This window comes from Chiloscyllium plagiosum, unplaced genomic scaffold (genome assembly GCF_004010195.1).
Source record: "Chiloscyllium plagiosum isolate BGI_BamShark_2017 unplaced genomic scaffold, ASM401019v2 scaf_9482, whole genome shotgun sequence".
In the NCBI taxonomy this organism is placed as follows: domain Eukaryota; kingdom Metazoa; phylum Chordata; class Chondrichthyes; order Orectolobiformes; family Hemiscylliidae; genus Chiloscyllium; species Chiloscyllium plagiosum.
This window is the reverse complement of record NW_025210099.1, coordinates 1-10714: the sequence shown is the minus strand read 5'-3', so window position 1 is coordinate 10714 and position 10714 is coordinate 1. Positions and strand designations below refer to the sequence as shown.

Sequence of the window (10714 nt, the reverse complement as noted above, 5' to 3'; positions counted from 1 at the left end):
CAGCACCTGCAGCTATTTGTTTTATGTTAACCTTCATAATGTTTTGGACAAAACCAATGACCTGCGAGCATCGGACAATCGGCAGAAGTACTGGTACACCGATATGTTTGCTGAACAATACAACCATTCCATGAGCGGGAATACGATCCGGGCCACGGTGCTGAGAATACCGAATCCTCACAAGTAAATAACAAGACAATGCGATAGATACTATCGTTATTGGTGTAAATAAAACACCCTGTCTGAACATTTTCGTTGCAGATTTTTTTCAAATTGTCTTCGAAGATTTACAAAGTGGGAAAAGGCCATTCCGCCCGTGTGCATTGCGGCTAATCAGAGAGCCATCTATTCTGGTCGAAGTTTCGAACTTTGGCCCAAAGTCTCGTGTGTTCTAATGTTTCCAGGTCAAATGTCAATGAGGTTATCCTATGTTCTTACATGGCACAATAATGGGACAGAAGTGTAACGAATTGTAACTCTTTTGAGGAACTCATGCTCATTTTCACCCACAGAGGGAGACACACCAGAAGATACCGCCAAACTGACGGAAGTGTCCGTTGTGGAGAGCTGGAATTTGAAATGGACAATAGGACAAATGCAAGCTTTTCATGCGGAAGCACAGAGGCGATGTCCCGAGAGAACTTTACAGGGGAGCGTCAACGTATTCCACGGTTAAAGCAAAACAAACCCCCTCGAGCCAGGTAGGACTCAAACCTACAATCTTCCATATCCGAAGTGAGACGCGTTATCCATTACGCCACTGGCCCCGAAGATACTAACCAACATTGCTTCACTTCGAAGTTTCCAATTTGCGAAGCAGTGCCTTTCACTGGCAAAGGAGAAACATTTGTCCTCAGCTGCCTGCTTCAGGGTCGCGTCCTTCTCTGCTGGAAGTTTCCATCGTTTTATTCACAGTCACGACGCGATTTCATGATCCACTCCAGTGAAAAAGTGTCATGGTGTCGTCCAAACAAGACCCTGCAGAAACTCGGCGAGAAACCTCTGGTCATTTCGAGCTCAGGATGTGGAATTAGACGAGATGCGTGACACCTTTTATTGGCGCCGCCACTTCACTGAAATTAGCGGCTCAAATCGAGCCGTTGTAAGCATCAGCTTGATTTGTACCTTCCTGCAGTGCATTTGCTAAACAAAATCAGATTGCTCCCATCCCCGGCCCAGCTGACTTATCTATTTTCACACTCTGCAGTATTTCTAATATCTCTTTCTTGTGAACCTCAATCTCTTCTCGTCTAGACGCAAGTAGCTCTGTATCTTCCTCGCCAACATTTTCATTTTCTATAGCGAACACTGTCGAAAAATATTTATTTAGTGCTTCCCCTATCTCCTCTGACTCCACACACAACTTCCCACTATTATCCTTGATTGTCCCAAATTTAACTCTCGTCATTCTTTTATTCCTGACATACCTATGGAAAGCCTTAGGGTTAACCCTGAACCTATCTGCCAACAACTTCTCATGTCTCCTCCTGGCTCTTCTCAGCTCTCTTCTTAGGTGTCTCCTGATATCGTTGGAACCCTCGATCGCTCGAACTGAGTTTTCACATTTTGTCCTAACATAAGACTTCTTGTTCCTCTTGACCAGGGATTCCACTTCCTTAGTAAACCACGGCTCACGCGTTCTATATCTTCCTCCCTGCCTGACAGGTACATACTTATCTGGGACACACAGGAGCTTTTCCTTGAATAAGCTCCACATTTTAATGTGCTCATCCCCTGCAGTTTCCTACCCCTTTCTACGCTTCCTAAATCTTACCTCATTGCATCGTAATTTCCCTTCCAACAGCTGAAACTCTTGCTCCGTGGAGTACACCTATCCCTTTCAATCACGAAAGTAAACCTGAGAGAATTGTGATCGCTGTCTCCAAAGTGCTCACCTACTTCCGAATCTAAAACCTGGCCAGGCTCGTTACCCAGTACTAAATCGAGAGTGGCTTCGTCCCTTGAAGGCATGTGTACTTACTGTGTCAGGAAGCCCTCCTGCACACACTGGGCAAAAAATGACTCATCTATAGTACTCGTACTGGAGTGATCCCAGTAAATGTTTGGATTTTGTCTTGAGTGTTCCAGAGTTTTTCATTGTCCCAGAGTCCAGATGAAGTTTGCAATCCTCACGGACGTGAGCGAGAATGATTTCAATGTCTCAGATCAGTTTCTGTCCCGAGAACATCAGAGTCAATGTCCCGTCCTCTACTCGGTCCGACAGTTCACACTTCTTCATTCTCCTCTGATTCCATTTCCCAAAGAGTTTCTCAAGATTTACAAAGCTGGAGCCTAAATTATATGGTTTGCTTCCTAAACATTTTTTCAACTGCCAACTGACAATATTTTCACAGTATCTCTTCACAATCCTCTGGCTTGCACCATGTCCAGGGATGAGAAGTCCCGTTTGGTGGAGAGATTCCCGAGGCTGATGAGTTTCACTTTGGAACAATGATGGTTAAGTGGCGATTTCCTGCGGTTGTTTCTAATGATGGAGAGGGAGCGGTGGGGAATGAGCACTTTGACGAGCAGGAGGAAGTGTTGCCACTGACCCGAGTCAGAGAACAGTGGACAAGGATTAAAGGAATCTAATGAAAAGCAGCACTTCTGCTCAGGATGTTCAATAACAGCTGCAGAAACCCGATGTCTCGAGCAGTGTATCTGGAAAGAGAAACAGAGATAATGTTTTAAATATGGAACATTTCTGATGAAGAACTCGAGTTTCCCAAGTCGAATCAAATTACCGGCCTGGTTCACAAAATAGTTTTTCTGAACTTTGAGCAAAAACTGTACCAGCAGGATAGCATTCATAACGTAGTCAGCAGGATTAAAACCTACGTGGGGAAACCCCAATAGATTTCTAATCCATCGCCTTCACCACTCGGCCATGACTACAGACTGCTCCGGTGGGTTGAGCATTGACCAAATCAGCCGTGATCTCATTGAAAGCTACCGTTGACTTGATGAGCTAAATGCTCCCATCTCCTTTCATACCTTTGCTGTCATTTGTAAGGTGCGAGACAGCAATGTAAAAGAAGAAAAGCACAAAGGTAGGAAAAGATATTTGCAGGCAAACTGAGTCAAAATTATGTATTAAAAGGAAAATCACACTTGGCAATTTGCCATATCTCTTTGCGAACATGACCAGCAGAAGTAAGCAAGGGAGCTATTGATCTGAGTATTCTCGGACCTGAAGCAAACAAAGGTTTGCTTCAGATCATTTCTTTTTTCTGGCGAACGAAATGATCTTTCCTGATGGTTACAATGAAAGAGATGGTTCCCAATAAAAGACAGAGATTAATTCGCATGTAGATATATTTCAATGTGACACGATTCATGTTCAGTCCCTAATTACCCCAGAGATGGAGGAGGTGAGTTACTTTTCTTCACTCTTCAACTCCTCAGCACAGAGGTACAAACATGAAACCGCTAGAGATGGAGTTCTTGAATTGGGAACCAGAGACACTGAAGAAACTAGGCAAAAGTGAGGACTGCAGATGCTGGAAACCTGACTTTAGATCAGAGTAATGCTGGAAAAGCACAGCAGGTCTGGCTGCATCCGAGGAGCAGGAGAGTCGACGTTTCTGTTGCCAGTCATGCTCCGCTGCACAAACAATTTTCGTTTTTGGCTCAGATTTCCAGCACCTGCAGCTATTTGTTTTATGTTAACCTTCATAATGTTTTGGACAAAACCAATGACCTGCCAGCATCGGAAAATCGGCAGAAGTACTGGTACATCGATATGTTTGCTGAACAATACAACCATTCCATGAGCGGGAATACGATCTGGGCCACGGTGCTGAGAATACCGAATCCTCACAAGTAAATAACAAGACAATGCGATAGGTACTACCGTATTTGGTGTAAATAAAACACCCTTTCTGAACATTTTCGTTGCAGATTATTTTCTACTTGTCTTCGAAGATTTACAAGGTGGGAAAAGGCCATTCCGCCCATTGTGCATTGCGGCTAATCAGAGCCATCTATTCTAGTCGCAGTTTCCAACTTTGGCCCAAAGTTTGGTCATGGTGTTATGCAGAAACTCAGCGAGTTCACACAGACATTTTTGTGTGTGCAGAATGATTTGCCACATTTAAGGCAAGTTCAATGGCATCCGAACGGGTATATAGACAGGATGCGTTCGGAGAGATAAGAAACACGTTTTGGCAAATATGGTTCAATTAATTTCGGTTATCTGTTCAGCAGGGACAGGTTAGATTAACGGTCTTTTTCCGTGCTCGGCAACTTTGATGTGCTCCCGCAGCTGACACCAGTTTTAATGGACCATTTGCAAATAAATGCACTCTGTTACGCAGTCAGCGCGTTTGCCTATATTTCTGGAGGGTGGATGGGACGAGCTGACCCAGCGATAAAGGTCTTTCTGGACTTCTGCTGCCAATGACCATTCGTTTGGCACCTTCCCAACTTTGCCATCAAAGAGTTTGGCTGAAGAATAATACCACACAGATAATGTTACCCCCCTCAGCTCTCCAACGAATCCAGAAACTGACAGATCTTCATGCGGAACAGAAGCAAACCAGAAAGGGTGGACCATTGCCAGACACACCGAAGCATGCATGCTGCCTTTGTTGCAGTGCAAGCCGATTATGTCATGAACTGCTCAGAGAAATGGCAGCGAGGCAATTCAGGACATACTGGAGATTTAGTGCATTGCCAAGTCACAGGAAGTGCTCAACAAACATAAAACAAAACGGAACAGTAATAACCCATGAAAAATGAAGTTTACCAATTGCACTCGTGATGAAATTCGGTCACCAATGCGCTGATGACTCCATCTGATCGAGAGGACCAATCACCAGCCCCCTTCACCAGGACAGTAATGAAGAAAGTGAGAGAAATACAAAAAACATTTCTCATCGCGATTGCCAACCTTTTCGCCACTGCAACAACAAAAACGGCGAGCAGATAAATTGCAGAATCTGGTTTCATATCAGCAATGAAATAGTAATATCCATTCACTTTCACTGAAAACGGTGAACAAAGGAAATTGTCTGAAATATAAATACCCAGCGCAGGCTGCTTGGTTCCCCGATTATACTGCTGCACAGACTTTCATATTTAAAGGTACCTTTCAAAGAGAGTGTTTGTGGCTGTCCATATGACAATGGAAATTGTTGCCCTCGCTCTCACTGCCATTATTGATTTTGTTGGGTTTGGCATCCTCACCTTGCACGCGGGAGGTCAGTGTACAATTCTCTGCTGTGAAAAATCGGAGTGCTTTTGGAGCAGAAAGATGCGAAGCTCGTGTGCTTCATGGAGATGTTGTTGGAATGTTTTGCGGTGCTGGGAAGTGGGATCCTCACAGTTCTGGGTAACATCCTCAGGGTTGCAGAAGCCTGTTGTGAAGCCTACTGTCCTGTGGCAGTTGGAATTGATTTAGTTTCATTGCCGCTGGGTCCGGTTGTTGGTGTTGCAAATTAGATCCTGATCAATGTGTTTATTGATGGAATCCATGGATGGGTGCCCTCCTTCTTGAAATTCTCTGGCTGCTTTCTGATTGCATTGTCCTATGACTGTTCTGCTGTTCTCCAGGATGCTTGCTGTCTGTACATTTTGCTACTCGGGACAGCTGGCCGTGGCAATTACTGACGGCCACACACATTCTTTGCCAAGAATATGTATCCCACAACTGCATTCCCAGATGTCTGGCACACTAAATTGTCAACTAGGATATGCCATAAAGCAATTGAAACACCATGCTTCCCTTTATTAAAATAAATTTCTGGAAACTGATAGCCAGGCTCCTCTGAACACGCGGATTTACGACATCACATAAACCAACAGCCTCGCTGAGGGAAAGCTCACCAGAAAACAATATCCAATGCCCATCTTGTGCAGGACAAATGTGGTTGTCAAGATTCCACGCAGGGACTGCACGAAACACTATATCAGAGAAACAGTCGGACAACAAGCGAGCTGCAATCATGAACTTCAACCAGCCCGTGTCCGCCACGGGCAGATATTCTTGTAGTTGTATGTAGGGCATTGAGTGTTTCTGCTTCCGGGGCTTGGACCGTCTGCAGCACTGGATAATTCCTTGTGTTGTAACTACTGTTGGAACGTATGTAAAACTCGTGTGCTCATTGAGAAGTACATCCAAAATATTATCCGAGAGAAGTATTTTGGTGGTTTTTCTGGTGCTGTTCCTGTCATGCCCTCTGGCACTGGACTTATTGTGTGCTTCCTGACGATTCGGTGCATGCTTCCGTGATCGTATTTTGGGCAGAAACCTGCGTTTTAGCTGCAATAACGTGCGTTTGCAAACCTGGTACACCTCCCTGTATTTTGTTATCTCTTATTGTGTCCAATTGCAACACGGCAAATTATTAATTAACATTGGAAGGTGACAAACGGAGGCGTGTGAAATGCCAAGGTATTAGTGACATTTATCCAATGGTTGCATATTACTTTGATTCAGGAGATAAGGATGCAAAACGTGTTGTGTAGAAATGAGAAACAGTGAGGAAAGAAGTCATCCGCAGGTGGAGTTTATAAGTGCACTCGCACTAACCCCTACGTACAAGAAACAAACAGTACATGTGAGTGATAAAAGCTGGCAATAGTTACGGGTGATCTTAGTTTCCCATCTCCCACTCACGGTTCAATGGTTAAAAAAAAGTTTGGATGACAATAATCAATAAATCATATATTTCCCAGAGAACAACGCGAGCCACATTTTATTTCGATTAGTTTACAGCTGACTTAGTCTCTGTCTTTTCTTGTAAACCATCTCCTTTGGTGTGACCATTAGGAAAGACATGACTTTTGACATAAAGAAAATGAAGATTATGACACTAATCTTTGTTTGTTTCATACCCAAGTACAATGCGACGACCTTGATCAACTCTGCTAGTCATACTAGCAAAGAAATCTGGAAAAATGCCAAGTGTGATTTTTCTCTCAATAAATAATTTTGATTCAGTTTGACTGAAACCACCTCTCCCTAAAGTTGAGATTTTCTTCTTTTAAAATGGTGTCCGGCATCTTCCAAATGACGGCAAAGATACGAGAGCAGATGGAAGCAATTTAGCCTATCAAGTCTGCGACAAAATTCAATGAGATCATGGCTGATTTGGTTAATTCTCAACCCCCGTTTTTATCCTCATCTCCGTGATGCTCCATGTCTGTCTATCACAGCCTTCAATACACCTCGCCTTCACAGCCCTCTGTTGTTAGGAAACCCACAGATTTGCTACCCTCTGAAAGAATGAATATCCTCCTTATCATTTTCTTAAATGTTTGATCCCTTCAGCTGTGACAACGCACTTTCGTCCCAATTTCTCACGGGTGTACATCAGAGCAGAATAAGCCCCTGAAGGTAGGTCTGCACTCTCCAGTGCCGCTCCGTGTATTTGAAACATTTTCATATTTTGACCTCTGATTAAAAATAGTAGGCCTAATTTGCACATCAGATTTGCCAGTGGTGAATTTTTTTCACGAAGACTTCAATGAATGTAATTCTACTGGCAGTGAATAGGGCTAGACAAATTACATTACTTACAGTGTGGAAACAGGCCCTTTGGGCCAACAAGTCCCCAGCGCCCCGCCGAAGAACAACCCACCCATACCCCGACATTTACCCCTTAACTAACACTGCGGGCAATTTAGCATGGCCAATTCGCCTGACCTGCACATCTTAGGACTGTGGGAGGAAACACACGCAAACAACAGGAAAACTCCACACAGTTAGCTGCCTGAGGCGGGAATTGAACCCGGTTTCCTGGCGCTGGGAGATAGCAGTGCTAACCACTGTGCCACCATGCCACGCTAATGCAAAGGCGTTTTCCTTTCGCGATCCATTCACCTCTCTGCGCATGAAAATGGATTCTACCCATCCACTTTATCTCTCATCAATATGTGTGCAATTCAAATTGATGCGGCCATGACTACACGCGCGCAATGCTGTCTTAGTATGTCTTATGTAATGGAAAGTTCCAATAAGAAACACCAGGATTTGGCTTTTCTTGGCACCCCAGCATCCTCCTCCTTTCCAAAGCAACAGAGTGTGACAGCGAATACTGGGGTACCAGGAAAAGCCAAATCCTGGTGTTTCAGGTTGGAACTTTCCGTTACATAAGACATACTAAGACAGTATTGCACGCGTGTAGTCATGGCCGCGTGATACAGGTGATGGATTAGGAATCCATTGGGGCTTCCCTCCGTAAGTTCGAATTCTGCTGGCTCCGTTTTCAGTGATGTCATGCAGGACGAGTTTTCACTCACAGTTCAGAAATTTCGTCTCAACAAACAAGACCAGTCAGTTGATTAATCTTAGCAGACTCAAGTTATTAATCAAACATGCAACACACTTATAACATTATCTCCGTTTCTCTTTTCACAGTTACTGCCAGACCCATCGAGATTTTGCAGTATTTTTTGAATGTACTGTGCAGAAGTGCTGCTTTTGAATAGATTCCTTTTACCCCAGTCCTCCGTTCACTAACTCTGGTCAGTGGCAGCACTTCCCCCCGCTCGTCGAAGAGCCAATCCCCACCACTAATTTTCCCATCATTATAAATAGCCGCAGGAAATTGCTGACAAACCATCTTTGCTCCAAAGCGAAACTCACCATCATCGGGAATCCCTCCACAAAAAGGACTCCTCATCCCTGGACATGGTGAAATACAGAAGATTGTGAGCAGATTTTGGGAAAATATTGTTACTTGTCAGGAGCAAAAAATGTTAAGAAGACAAAGCACGTCACCGAGTCTCCAGCTTTGTGAATCTTCAGAAACTCTTTGGGAAAAGGACTCAAAGGAGAATGAAGAAGGGTGAATTGTCAGACTGATCAGAATCAGTCAGGACAACTTTCCATTCTTTAAGAGGACGGGACATTGATTCTGGTGTTCTCAGGACAAGAACTGATTGGAGACATTGAAGTAATTCTCGGTCCTGTACATGAGGAATACAAACCTTATATGGACACTGGGACAATGAAAATACTCGATACCACACAAGATACTGAGAGGTTCGAAGAGAGATATTCCCGATTAGAGCAGAGCTGGTTCCCAGTAACATGGGTGTGTCTGTCTGGATGGGATCAGACTGTTCCCATGTCGCCATTATGAATGTCACAGTCCTTATTTCGGAAAAGTAAAACTGATAGAGGGCAGTTGTCATTCTGGGAGTGGCAGTCTGAAGTGGGAGGTCAATCACAGACTGCTTTCGAGGATCGTCCAAGGTGTTAGGTTGGAAGTATCAGCTCATTCGACTGTTAACTGAAATGTTACTGGTTCAATAGCCCCAGGGCGACAGCGATTGATGTTCATAATGCATCTGTTTTCTGTGCAGCACCGTTTCGTGGTTCTAATGGGGTGAGGAAAATGTTTTCCAAACAGAAACCTTTGGTATGACGAACGATAGAAAAAACAGTTTCTGCATTGCTTTAATGATTAATGTAAAGAACTGTGGATTCTGGGAATCTGAAGCAAAGACAGAAAATGCTGTCGAAACTAACCAGTTTGGCAGTGCCTGTGGGAGATTGCCGAGTTCTGATGAAGTTTTGAAATATTTGTCTCTGATTCTCTCTGAATAGACGCTGTAAGATCTGCTGAGATTCTCCTGGTATTTCTGTTCGTGGTTTTAACTGAATGCCTATTTCATTTATAAAGATGATACAATCAAACCCATCACAAATCAAAATTTAGAAATAACATCTCAGCATCTCACTCCACCGCAAGCCCAAGGATAACTGCACGATACTGCACTTCTCCAGCTTCCACCCTAAATATATTAAAGAAGCCATACCGTAAGGACAAGCGCTTCACCTGCACAGGAACCGCTCCGATGAGGAATAATGCGACAGACACCTAAAGATTTTGAAGGATATCCTCATGATGATGGGGTACATCATGCGACTCTAGCCAAATAAAAATCAGAAGAACTGGGAATGCTGTAAAAAAGGAGCAAGGGCAAGGGTTACTGGGCGGGGTGGGGGAACGGGACTGGGGCATCGTGGCGAAGGGGGCAGGTGTTTCGCTGCTCTGGGGACATCTGTGGAGGAACATGAGAGTTAATGTTTCGGAGCTGGTGTCCCTTCCTCTGGCGTTTTTGTTGTGGAGCGGTTTTCCAGTTGCTTCTGTTTCTGTTCCATGTCATTCCAGTGCCTTGATTTGTCTCCAGTACGACTTTATTTTAACGGTTTGTAAGTATCTCTCTGCCTCACTTTGTTGGATCATAGGTCAACCATTCTGTTGGCACTCAGTTATTGACACATTACTCACACTGTCTGACACTCTTGTTCACTTGCAGAGACTAAGTCTTTGACACTCCGCTCCCAAAATTTGCCTGATATTTTGATCTGTTTGCACTTGATCTCTCTTCCCTGAAATTCAGTGTTCTGTGTTATTCCCTCCCATTTCACCTAACGAAAGGGCTCTGGTCCGAAATCTTGTTATTTCAAATAAACATGTGCATCTATAACCTGGTGTGATTTCTGAATTGGTCCATCGCAGTCCAAAACCGCAACCTCCACAGCAGCTACACGGAAACACCACTACACGCACTTTCCCCTCCACACTATGTTCAAGCTCATTTACTCCTGTTGCCGCATGTAATTCTGAACTTTTGTTGTTCGTGATGAAATCTTAAGGTTCAAGCGGTTCTCTTGTAATGTATGTACTTTGAAATGTGGTTCAATTTGAATTAAAAACATACTTGAAGGGACGATATATGCTTCAAAGCTTTGCCTGAG

The 10714-nt window shown here is 43.9% G+C and overlaps 1 non-coding gene across 1 annotated transcript; it reads right to left on the bottom strand.

Moving 5' to 3' along the window:
- Window positions 1-2813: 2813 nt before the first annotated feature.
- On the bottom strand, window positions 2814-2895 carry trnas-aga. The gene has a single exon. It is a non-coding gene; the product is annotated as a tRNA-Ser (tRNA).
- Window positions 2896-10714: the final 7819 nt, after the last annotated feature.